Consider the following 13,285-nt stretch of genomic DNA (forward strand, 5'->3'; position numbering starts at 1 on the left):
TCCCCCATACTTCCTTATACAGACGCACACACACTCACAGACACACACATAGACTCATACACACAGACTCACCACACACATACAGACACACACATAGACATACACAGACTCGTACACAGGCACGCAGAGACACACAGAGACACACACAGACTCATACACACAGACTCACACACACACACAGACACAGAGATACACAGACTCATACACAGGTACACAGAGACACAGACACACACTCACAGACACAGAGACACGCATAGACACACACAGACACACACACAGAGACACACATACAGAATCATAGACACACACAGGCACCCAGAGACACACACAGACTCATACACACAGACACAGAGACACAAACAGACACACACAGACACACACATAGACACATACACAGACTCATACACATACACAGAACCCCCCCCCCCAGGAATGTGCTCTCTTTTAATTGTCAAAAGCTCTTTTCTTCTGTATTTTGAAGGTGCTACTAATGGCTAATGTTTATTGACTGCTTACCATAACCCAGGCCTGTGCCAAGAGCCTTACTTGCATTAGCAAAGAAAATTCTCACAGGAAGCCGTAGGTGGGTTTTTAAATGCTCATTTGACAGACAAGGAAACTGAATACAGAGAGATGTGAATGCAGAGACTTGTCCAAGGTCACATGGGCTGTAAGCCATGCAGCCGGATGAAAAATCAGGCGTTCTGGCTCTGGAGCTCAAACTCTCCTCTCTTTTTTAAAGATTTATTTATTTACTCATGAGAGACACAGACAGAGGGAGAAGCAGGCTCCCTGCAGGGAGCCCGGTGTGGGACTCGATCCCAGGACCCCGGGATCATGCCCTGAGCCAAAGGCAGACGCTCAACCACTGAGCCACCCAGGGGCCCCAGATCGCAAACTCTTAACCACAACCCCACCTCGCCTGCAGAGGAAGAAAGTCAGGCTCAGAGAAGTTAAGTGACCTGCCAGATGTTGCAGGGTCCTGATGTGCCCTTGGGTCAGTCTGGCCACGAGGTTCCTTGTTCTTGCTCCCTCGCTGAGGCGTCTGTTGCCTCTGAACCCACTTGACAGCACCCCTTGTCCCCAGCATAGGCCCCCATCTGTGGTGAAGTGAGCCCCAGACCAGGAGTGTGAAGGTCAGATCTGTGCCTCATTTCTGTCCTTTACTCATTCCGTGACCTTGGGCAAAACAGTTTTGTCATCTGTAAATGGAGACTTGGGTTGGCCCCTCCCAGCCGAGAGGATTTTGTTGATCAAATGCAGTTAGGGGTGTGGACGAGCTGGATCAACTGTGGGGTTGTTGGTGGTGTTCTTGTTGCTTTTCTAACACCCAGCCTCAGGATAACTGTTCTCTGGACTAGCATTTGACCTGCAGGGCCTTGTTCTGGCAGCTAGGTGACTTTGGGGTTTCCTGCTGCTGCTCAAAATCACCACCCTCCATAAAATGCTCAGGGATGCAAGGGTTTAGCAATGGTTATTGCGTCAGGAAAACTCACTGAATAGCCCCATTCTATCCTCTTCCCCGCCCAGGTGCTGGCTGGGAGGCCAACAGGAGGTAGAGCACCCAGGGGGAAGGATAGGTATTTCCTTTCCCACCACCCAGAAGGGCCTGTGGCAGGGACGGTGGGACCTCGGGTCTATCCCAAATGCCCCCTGCGAAGTGCTTAGTCCTCTGGGAGATATGAGGAGAATCAGGAAGCCAAAGCCAGACTGTGGAGTGGGGGAGTCGGGGTTGGCAGGAATGGATTGGGCCGCAGCCCTCCACCCCCACCCCACCCCAAGGAGCTCGAAGTCCTCCCTTGCCGCTAATCAGCTGTAACCCAGGGTGAGTTGCACACCCTCCCTGAGCCAGATGGGAACCATAATTCAGCCCAATCCCATAGGGAGGTCACTGTGCACACGGACCTGCACTTTTTAAATTTAGTCTTGGGTAAAGGGTTAGCCACGACTGTGGTTGTTACTACTCCATGACTCTGTCTGGCCTGGTGGACCCCAGATCACTGTGGAAAATCCATGGCTTCAGTCACTTGGGTCCTGCCACCATGACCTTGAAACAGTTCCTCTGACCTCCGTGAACCTCCTTTTTGGGGACGGAACTACACCCACCAAGCCTGTGGGGGCAGTGGTGTGAATTCAATGAGAAAATGGGTCTGCAGGACCCAGCCCAGTGCCTGGTGCAGAGGAAGTGCCCATCAATGGTGGCCTTTATTACGACTCGGGCTTGGACAGGACCCTGAGGGAAGCCGAGCTCTGGGAACAGAGGAAGGATTGTGCCGAGGTGAATGGGGGAGGGGGCCCGGGGCGGTGAGCGTCCTCGCCCTCCTAGGCCGGCCAGCCCTGCTTGCACTCTCCTCTTTAGGGTGGCATTTATTCTCACAGCCTGGGAACAGCGAAGGAGAGGGACCCTTCCAGGATGTGGCACCCTTGGACTTTTCCCATGCCCTCTGTTCCTATCCAGGGGCTGGCAACACATCTGTAACCCTATCCTACCCCACGAATCATTTTCCCACAATCATTTGGGATGTGGACTCTCAGATGATTGTCACCCCTGAAGGCAAGGGGTGGGTGCCCCCAAGCAGAAGTGTGCCGGGGCTGCCAGGGTGGGCCTCTCTTCCCCGTTCCATGCTCAGCGATCTCCTGCGGGTTCTTGAGAATGGTACTTACATCATGGAGATCAACAAATATAACAACCCAGCACCGATGGTCACAGGTTTACCAGCACCCCACTGTCCCCCAAGAACTTGGAAATGAGGTTGTTAGAATTAAAGCAGGATGGTCATCATTGGTGGAGACCAGAGGACAGACCCATGCAACCCCCCAACTCCTAGCAAGGTCAACTGGGGGGTGATGGTATTTCGGTGGGCAGGAATCTAGTCCAACAGTTGGCCTGATGTCTATTTGGAGAAAGACAGGAATGGGCTGGTGTGAGCAGAAAGGGAGCCGGTCAGAGAAGAAGCATCGGGCAGCGTCCATGGGGTGAGGGGCAGCCGTACCGACTCTCACAGGTGTTGCCAGCTGACTGCCCAGCGTCCATCCCATGGACTTCCTTCTCCAGAACCCCACTTCCCTCTCCCATGCAGCTGCGCGCTGCACTGACTGCACGCCAGGGGTGGCCTGGTCTGATCTAGTCCAATTATCGGCCGTATCAGCCAGCTAGGGCTGCCATAGCAAGACACCACAGACTGGGTACCTCAAACAATGGAAATTTATTTTCTTATGGTTCTGGAAGCCAGCAGTCCAAGATCAAAGTGCTGGCAGGGTTGGTTTCTTTTGAAACTTCTCTTTGGCCTCCAGATGGTCACCATGTCCTCACAGGGTTGTCCCTTGGAATGTTTGTTATCTATGTCCTAATCTCCTCTTCCTAAAGGACACCAGCCATACTGAATTAGGATCCACCCATGTGACTTCATTTTAACTTAATTACCTCTTTAAAGGCCCTGTCTCCCCAGAGAGTCACGGTCGGTCGTAGGTACTGGGAGTTATGGTTTCAACATGTGAATTTGGAGGTAACACAATCCAGCCCATAGCATCGGTCATTGGTTAGGGCATGGGCATGTGACCCACATCTGGCCAATGGTAAGAGAAGATGACCACTGGGGGTGGCGAAGGGGCCTCTGAGGAAGCTGGCTTTCCCCCTCAAGGCTAGCACAGGGAGAGATGCTTTCTTCTGCCTTTGACCATTGTCCTACTGGGGTGTGGCATCTGCGTCTGCTGCAGTGTGCTGAGGCCAGCCTGGGGGTGGAGCCAACACGGGGGCTAGGGACATGGAACTAACTCTCCATGGTTGAGTTGGTGAATCAGCCAACCTTGGAATCTGCCCCAAATCGTCCGTTGGGTTTAAGATGATGCAAGTCGAGGTTTTGGTTACACCTGCAAACCTCCTGATTGCTGTCTAAAGCAGAGATGGCCAGGGATCCACCTACGTCCCCTCTTTCCATCAACCTGTGCACGGCTGGACACATTCCCCAGCTTCTCCGGATGTTGGGGGTGGCCTTGGGACCAAACACTCACCAGTGTGAGAGAATGTGAAGGGGAGTGGAGGGCACATGTGCCATTTCCGGGCTGAAGTGGGTGTGCCTCCTTCGCGCCCTCCCTGCTTCCAGCCAGCCGGAACCTGATGGGGCTGAGCCCAGGAACCCCATGTGGTTGAGGCGTAGGAACCCCAACAGGGAGAGAGCCCGTATCTCTAAATTTTGCCAGCCGAGAAACTACTCAGCTCAGGAGGGACAGGGGAGAGAAACAAGACCCTGCAGTCCTTTGTGGTCTCGTGTCCACTGTCATTGTCATAGCGGCAGAGCTGTGCCCTGACTACCATCCTTGCTCTGTGAGCGGGGAGGGAGTTTTGCCAGAACAAACTTGATGACCAATGTTTCCTCAAGAAGACTTTCCCTCTAGGGTCAGAGATGGCTTCCAGCTACCGGCCTGAAATAGACTTCTTCCTATCTGCCAAGTCCCCTTTGTGGATCCCGTTAGTGTCCGCAGCTTTCCGATAATGTGGCTTCCTGTGGGTGGCTCATCTGGGCGAAGCGAATGTTTTCATTGATCTGCTGATGCATCCATCCTGGTCTCTGGATGCCTGCTGCTACCCACGTCACTCTCACACAGCAAGTTCTGGGAACCCTGCCCCAGTGGATCTGTCCCTGCTGGGGACCCACATGCTGCAAGGACAGCGTCGGCTTCCAGGGTCTGGTCTACACGGGGCCTTCTGGCACAACTGACCCCTCCCCCTCCTGTGTATCCCTCTTCTAGTATTTACTTCACTCTGCTCATGTTCAGTGCTCTGCAACACGGCCTTCCTCACCGTTCTGCTGGGAGTTCACTGGGGACAGGGCTGCTCCCTACTTCCGACCTCTAAGATGACACTGGGCACACAGGAGGAGCTCAGTAAACCTGGGCCCCCTGATGAGCAACTCTGGCCAAGGACAAAGACCCCCTTCTAGAGCCCTAGGCCAGGTTCGTCCCAATGTACAGAGCAGGAGCACTCTTCCAAGGGTTAGAGCAAGTTTTGATAAATGGAATTGTGTTTTACATGAGCTAGGTAAGGCCTCCCCTCCGAAACCTACAGGTGAGGCCTTTTGTGATCTCATCCCACCATTTAAGCAGAGGCACTTACTCTGTAGTTTGTTTGTTTTGAAGATTTTATTTATTCATGAGAGACACAGAGAGAGGGGCAGAGACATAGGCAGAGGGAGAAGCAGGCTCCTCGCTGGGAGCCCGATGTGGGACTTGATCCTGGACCTCGGGATCATGCCCTGAGCTGAAGGCAGACACTCACCTGCTGAGCGTCCTTACTCTATAGTTTCTTAAAGAGAAGGAATGAGGACAGAGAGAAAGAGAGAGAGAGAGAGAGAGAGAGCGAGCACGAAAGCGCCCGAGGAAGGATGTGGAGAGAAGGAACAAGAGGAGCACAAGTGCCCTGACGTGGGCACCCTTGGGTGTGAGTCCTGGCTGCCATCTTTCTAGCTGTGTGATCTTGGGTAAGTTCCTTAGCTTCTCTGATCCTCTCTTCCCTCAGCTGACAAATGGAGGTGATAATACGGATTTGTAGGGCTGTTGTGAGGATCAATGAGATAATGTTTGCAGAGCACGGTGGTGACAGAGAGTGGGCATCATGAGCGCAGGTGGCTTCCCTTCCCCAAAGAAGCAAATCGTCTCTGACCAGGCATCCTCCCCAGGAAGGAGGTTGCCTGAACCCGCAGACAACTACCCCTCAGCAATCTTTCACAGGGCGCCAGACTGTTGTCTACCAGATTTATGTAAAGTGAGTTATGGTATCTGTGCCAACTGCTTGTCAGCTGTCCCTGCAGCCCCAGTTCCTCAGATCAGAGAAGAGATGTCCATGCTGAGAGCAGGGGGGCCAGAGCCAGCGGGGCCAGGAGTGGGGTGCGGCCCACCATGGCCTCCCTGATGACTGGCCTTCCAACCTCTCCGCGATTCCCATTCCCAGGAACTGGCCATGAAGATGTGCCGCAGCAGCTGGTGACCTGATGGGATGTGCCCCCAGACCACTCTACCCTTCGGATCACAGTCTGCAACCATCCATCCTCGGGAGCCTTGCAGAAGAGCCGCAGATCTAGAGGATGTTTTTGCTCTTGTTTTTATTTTTTAAGCGGAAAGCCCGGAATCTGAACAGTCCTGTGCACAGGGCCAGCTTCCTTTGAGAATGAAGGGAGACGGGCTTGGCTGGCTTCCACCACGGGCTAGTTCACGCTGAGTGAGGGGAAATGGTATGTTCGAAGAGGCAAGGTGAATTACTGCAGACCTCAGATTAGATCACGGCCCGTTAGGAACTTTTTTTTTCATAAAAAAGAAAAAGCAGGCTGTAGGATACGTATGTATGTACGCGTGTGTGTATATAGATCTTTGTATGCATATTTTTAATACACAGATTTGTATATATAGTTTATATATATGTATATATATTTTTATTTTATTATTTTATTTTTTTTAAAGAATTTATTTATTCATTCATGAGAGACACAGAGAGAGAGGCAGAGACTCAGGCAGAGGGAGGAGAAGCAGGCTCCATGCAGGGAGCACCATGTAGGACTCGATCCGGGGACTCTGGGACCATGCCCTGAGCTGAAGGCAAATTCCCAACTGCTGAGCCACCCAGGTGTCTATATTTATATATAGATATATATATAGATATACGTTTATGTTTTGGGATGATTCACTGGTGAGGCAAAGTAGTAAGGTCTGAGCACAGGGGCCTCCCCAAGTTCTGAGAGATGCTCCAGGGACTGTGGGCCAATGATGTGAGTGTTGAGAAAATGCTTCTGTTCCCATCAGCAGAGCTTACCCTGATCCTGGCAGAAGATAAGAAAGAGTCTCTGAGGGATCCCTGGGTGGCGCAGCAGTTTGGCGCCTGCCTTTGGCCCAGGGCGCGATCCTGGAGACCCGGGATCGAATCCCACGTCGGGCTCCCGGTGCATGGAGCCTGCTTCTCCCTCTGCCTGTGTCTCTGCCTCTTCTCTCTCTCTCTCTCTCTCTCTCTCTCTCTGTGACTATCATAAATAAATAAAAATTAAAAAAAAAAAAAAAAAGAAAGAGTCTCTGATCACATGGTCGTGAAACCTGGCCTGCACTCTGCTGGCTGAGCCCTCTGCCCAGGTGTGGGGTGGCGCCCATCCGGAGGTCAGGGCATCCTTTTCTAGTTAGCATCTACAGGTGTCCTGCGGGCAGGCGGGGCCCTGCCTTATAGATGTCCTGATTTATATGGGACGGTTCCAGAATGTTGTTCTAGTCATCTACTGCTGTGTAACAACCCGCCCTAAAACTAAGGGGGTTAACAATTCTGTAGATCAAGAATTCAGAAAGGGACACAGTGGGCATGGCTCTTGATGTTCTGGGGGCCTCGGCTGGGAAGGCATGGATGACCGAGGCTGGAGGATCACCCTCAAGGTGGCTTCCTCGCTTACCTGTCTGGCAGCTCCGCTGGGTCTGTCAACTGGAAGGCGTACTGTCCTCAGGGAGACAGAATTACTATTATTATTTTTTAAAGATTTTATTTGTTTATTTGAGAGAGAGAGACAGAGCACAAAGGGAGAGGGAGAGAGAGAAGCAGACTCCTTGCTGAGCAGGGAGCCCAACGCAAGGCTCGATCCCAGGACCCTGAGATCATGACCTGAGCTGAAGGCAGACGCTTAACAGACCGAGCCACCCAAGTGCCCCAATTCATAGCTGGCCACACAGGGCTCCTGTTGCCAGGGTCCCAGTGAGCAAAGCAGGTGCTGTGTGACCTTATATTAGAGGCCTCAGAGAGGCATTTTCACCATACCCGATTGGTCAAAGCAGTCATCAACCTGCTCAGATTTGAGACTCTCTGCCTCTTAAGGGGAAAAGTAGCAGAGAAGTTGCAGTGACACTTTTCAAACTGCCACAGTAGTCTTCGGGGCTGGGCGGATGGGAAGAAAGTGGGGCAGCCATCATATCTAGACTACCCCGCTCCCTCTAGATTGGGGACATCTGCTTCTAGGCTCCAAACCCCTCTCTTTTCTGCCTTCTGGGGTGTAGGAGGGTGTCTCATGGGAATAGAGGACCTCAGGGGAGCATTTCTGAAGAAGCAAACTCAAAGGCCTCCGGGGGCCAGGCTGCTAATGTAAATGTGAGTTGGCAAATATTCTACAAAAAAGGAGTAGTGGGGACTGTGGTGAACTAGCCAGGGCACGCCACACTCCCCGGAGAGGCATCACCACTGCAGTGGCCTCTCACAAAACATGGCTGCGGATGGGATCTGGCCTGTGAGCTCCTGGCTTGTGACTCCTAGCCATAAATAAAAGAATCAGAGAGGGGTAAGGCCTCAGAGATCATCAGAGCAGTGATTTTCAAACTTGTTCTCTCTAAAGCAGTGGAAAACTTTCCTCAAATAAGATCTTACAGAAGAAGCATGATGTAGAACACCTGATAAAAACTGGAACGGGTAGCCTGGAATCCCACATCGGCTCCTGTTCGCTTCCTAAGGTGCCAACCTGGAGCCCAAGGGTTCCAAGGAACCCAGTTTGAAAACCACCAGTTTACATCTTCAGGCAAGATAGGAGAAAAGCGAGGCCCAAGGAAGGGAAGAGACCTGCCCAGATTCATACTGGGAGTTAGTGGTAGAGATTATTTTGAATGTCAAACAAGAAATTAGTTCAAGGTCTAGTATATGGAAGGAGATTCGTAAATGTTTATTTTTTGCCTGGCTCCATGCCCAGCATGGAGCTCAGTGTGGGGCTTAAACTCACAACCCTGAGATCAAGACCTGAGCTGAGATCAAGAGTCAGATGCTTAACCAGCTAAGCCACCCAGGCACCCTGGGCTCTTGTCTTAAGCACTAATACTATCTTCCTTAGATGTGTCCTGATTTTTTGTTGCTGTTCATTTGTTGAGAAATTAGGCTCAGGGAGCATAATGCATCCTGTGTGTCGCTGTGAAGCCTCATGTACCATGAAGCAGGGTGTCTCAGCTCCAAGACTTTCCCAGCATTTTGGAATGGCAGCATGCTGAGCACGTTCCCAATATCGCTGCCAGACACTTACCTGGGCATGAATGAAAATGAATCAAGCCTGAGCTCATGATTAGTCCAATCTTGTCCAGAAAAATCAATACAGGTTTCCCCATATTACGTAATATGTGAGTTCCTGAAAAGTTGGACATAAATCAATTTTTTTCCCCAGTTCAACATGTCCTGAGCATCTGGTGTCAGCTGGGTGTTGTGCTGAGAGGCTAGGTGTGTGCACACGCACAGCCATGATTCTTGCTTCAAGGTTCCTACGTTTTTACCAGCCACATAAAAATACACCAAAGGAGCTTGCTAATGGCATCATGTGGTAAACCCTTCTACAAAATGGGAGGAAGTCCTTCCTAATTAACATTATTTATTTACAAATATTTGTATTTGTAAACTTGGCTTTTTAAAAAGATTTTATTTATTTATTTGACAGAAAGAGAGAGTGAGAACAGAAGCAGGGGAGTAGCAGGCAGAGGGAGAGGGAGAAGCAGACTCCCTGCTGAGCAGAGAGCCCCACACGGGACTCGATCCCAGGACCCTGAGATCAAGACCTGAGCCGAAGGAAGACGCTCAGCCAACTGAGCCACCCAGGCGCCCCAATTTGGATTTTCAGGGTAAAGGCCTTTTACAGTTCTGGCATATGGTGAACCTTTCATGAGTATTTGTTGACGAAAGGAACACAGTTCAAAGTCAAGGAATACCCATACTTGATAATCACATTCGTGGGTGGGAAGATACCTCAAAGGTACTTTTCACATACTGGTACCTATTTGTTTCCATAAGAACCTCACTGAGGAGGAAAAGGAAGCTTTTATAATGCCATTTCAAAGGTAAGATAACTGAGGCCCCATAATGAGTGTCCTCAAATCAGTGTCTGAGAAAAGTCTGATGGAAGTTCTGTCCAGACTCTGCCAGCAGAGAAAGCCCCAGCAATGAAATCAAGACAACTTTAGCTCACTTCTCCCCTCGGCTGACCTGATCTCAGCCCCACCAAGGGCACAGGTCTATCCTTCCAGCCGTATGGGCTGGAGGCCCCGAAAGCTTAAGCCCCCCTTTTTCCCCGCCAACCACCACATCCTGTTGCTTTCCAGGGCTGGGCATTCAACTCTGAAACCTGAGCCCTACTCCGCAGCCCCCATCTCTGCCCAAAAGCCTGTTCTCCACCACGCCACCCTCCCTGTGGGTGACCCTCTGCCCTTGAGTACGGTTATCTGGTTGACGCTTACTCAACGCCTCCTTTACAACGGACACTGGGCTGAGGACTGGAGATCTACTGCCCGATAGAAGACGGTCTCTGCCACCTGGGAACACAGGTGCGTGGAAGGTGCCACGAAAGCAGGCTGGATGGGGGACTCAACAGCACCCAGGAGGACCTTCAAATCTGACTGTGGTCCTGAGGGAAATTGGAGTGGGGTTTTGAAGGATGAATAGAAACTTCTCAGATTGGCAGGGGCCGTGGAGGGATTTAGTGAGAGGAACCGGCACAGGCACAAATGCAGAGGTAGGAATCTGCAGGGCCTGTTTGGGACCCTGGCAGGAGCAGACAAGGGGAGAGTGGAGGTAAGGTAAGGAAACAAAAAAGGTGTGGCTGGAAGGGGAAATGGGGCCCATTTGAACACTACGGTCTTTGACTTTTATCTGGGGGGGTCCCTGCAAAGTTTTAGGCCAGAGCCTGATATGATCAAATTCAAATATTAGGGAAAGTACTCTGGTAGGTGTGCAGGGAATCGATGAGGAGGTAAAGGACACATTTTGTTTTGTAGATACTGTATCAGGACCTGACAGGCACGCTGGCAGAGTGGGTGCTCACTGTTTGTCCAAGAACTGAATGAAGGACCCAGTAAGTAGGCAGCTTACTGCAGAAATCCCGGGGAAGGTCCTGCCTGAAGATCCTGAGAGTGGAGAGGAGGGGATGGACGTGGGGAAAATATGGGGTTTATCTCCATGGGGGTGCAACAGGCCAGGAGGCTCCACGAAACAGACGAACAGTGGAGAATTAGTTACAAAGGGATGGGGAGAACAGAAACAGAACAACATGGTTTGTCTGTGTTGGGGGGGGGTGGGGAGGCAACCCAGAGATTAGCAACCTCAGGAACTGCCCCCCCCTCACCCCCCTCCCCACCGCCAAGGGCTGGAGGGACGAAAATGGTGTCCTTTGATCCCAGGAGCCAGAGTCCCTATAGTAAACCGGGATTGTGAAGAGGAAGGGGCGCCAAGGTTCCTGAAGAAGCAGAGTCAGAGATGGAGACTAGCCTGCAGGGGGGCTTATCAGGGAATGCTCTGGAAGGGAGGGGAATGAAGAGGATTGGGCAGGGGGAAGAGCTGGGCTGAGTGCAGTGCAGTCTCAAGGACGACATCAGGTGTGACGCCTTTGGCCCAAGGCGTGATCCTGGAGTCCTGGGCTCAAGTCCCACGTTGGGCTCCCTGCATGGAGCCTGCTTCTCCTTCTGCCTGTGTTTCCGCCTATCTGTGTCTCTCATGAATTTAAAAAAAAAAAAAATGGCCTTAGGTGTGCCTAGATGGGAGGTCTGAAGCTGAGATGTCCTTCAAATTCCAAGGAGGGGTGAGGGCTCTGGGACAGGGAAGCTGGACCCGTTATCATCCAGCCACCGGATGATCACCTGCCGCTGGATACAGACCTCCTGGGAAGGGAGTGTGACCTCAGACTGGGCAGCTCTTCTCAGTCAAGGCAATTTTCAAAAAGGGCTCCCAAAATGCAATCCTGGCAACTGGAGGAATAAATCCTTGGGTCCAGAAGGGGGAATCTGGCCTCACAGCGTCCCAATAGTTGGGGCTGGAGCCGCAGAAGAGCCCCAGCCCCAGTGCCCCAAGCAAGGAGAAAGGGAAGCAGTCTCAACTCCCCACCTTCCCATCTCCCTCTAGGGCCTTCCACTGGGAAACTAGGCTGGAAGCCAGTGGGCAAGAGAGCATGGGAAACAGTTTACCAGGGGCAGCCCCAGAGAGCCGGGCAGAGAGGATGGGGGAATGGCTCTGAGAGGTCTAGGATGGCCCCAGAGACTGGCTGTGGGGAATGGGAAAAGGGCAGATTCAAGGGGAAAGGAGTGCCCGGGAGGGCGGGTGGGGTGGGTGGTGGTGGTGCCTTTGTCTCGGAAGACAGTGAGGGGAGTGTACCCCGGGATGGAGGTGCTGATGGCTCATGTTGGGTTTGCCATCTGAGTGCAGATGTCCAGCTGGCAGCTCAGTGGATCTTAAATACTGGCACAGAATACCCCGAAAGCAGGCAAACCTAAGGTAGGCTCTGGCCTGGCCACAGGACCGAGTGCAACCTTCCCGCATGCCAATGGAGTCCTTCACGACTTCTGCAGGCTCAGCTCCCACCAACCTTGCAAGCCCTTTGGCCTGAGCCAACCTTGCTTCCCCTGCTACCCACCATTCATCCCCCCTCCCCCAACTCCCCCCAGCAAAGATCTCACAATCCCACACATCCCCCAGGACAAATGCTGCCTTCTAGCTGGCACTCCTCCCTAGCCCTCTTTTCTCCCAGACTCTAATCTCTCCCTTGAGTCCCCAAGAGCGCTTAAGAGCCCGAAAGCTCCACTACTCACTAGCTATTGGACTCCAGCAAGGAACGTACAACTCTGAAGTCTTCTTCCATGAAATGGGGCAAAAACAAAAAACAAAACAAAACAAAAAAACCCCACAGGCTGGTTGTAAAACCAAAGCAAAGTATTATGTGTAAAGAGCTGAGAACAGTGCCTGACACGTCATAGTCCTCAATTAATGTTAGCAATTATTATTCACATTTTCATCTTCTAATCCCCAGCATCTGGCCTTCAATAGATGCATAATTAGTGTTTGTGGAATACATGGAGACTGAAGACGTAAGAGGACTTATCCTTGGGGCTCACCCTCGTTTTAGAAAATTCAGTGTTTAGCAGGAGGGGAAGAGGCTCTCTGCAATAGTTACCTACGTTGGGTGTCCCGAGACTTCAAACTGACCCAGCTCTCTCAAGAAAAAGGACAGATTTTTAAGTTCCTTTCCCAGGGGAGGTTTTCCGCTGCAGGGTCTGGCACACATTTCGTGCTCACCCAAATCACGTTGCACGAATGTAGGCACACAAGCTGGCAGGGGCGCCCGGGTGTAGGCAGCATCACAGGCGCTGGCCGGGGTGACTCTACTCCCCTGCCCGCCCCCCACGGAGCCGGGGCTGGCCCCGGGGCCCCAGACCCTGCCGCGCGTGCGGAGGCCGGGGAGGGGGCAGCAATCCGGCGGCAGCCACGTGGGCCCCTTCCGCCAGCTCCCCACATCCTTTGTTTCCCACCGGCCCCGGG

At 52.1% G+C, this 13,285-nt stretch overlaps 1 long non-coding RNA gene across 2 annotated transcripts; it reads left to right on the top strand.

Annotated features, from left to right (window-relative positions):
- The first annotated feature begins 1,587 nt into the window (after window positions 1-1,587).
- LOC118352513 (uncharacterized) lies at window positions 1,588-6,991 on the top strand. Of its 2 annotated transcripts, none has more exons than XR_004809726.2 (3): window positions 1,588-1,825; window positions 5,948-6,227; window positions 6,793-6,991. It is a non-coding gene; the product is annotated as an uncharacterized LOC118352513 (long non-coding RNA). The 2 variants fall into 2 exon arrangements; XR_004809728.2 differs by having other exon boundaries at window positions 6,796-6,991.
- The last annotated feature ends 6,294 nt before the right edge of the window (window positions 6,992-13,285 follow it).

Source organism: Canis lupus, chromosome 13, assembly GCF_003254725.2.
Source record: "Canis lupus dingo isolate Sandy chromosome 13, ASM325472v2, whole genome shotgun sequence".
NCBI lineage: Eukaryota > Metazoa > Chordata > Mammalia > Carnivora > Canidae > Canis > Canis lupus.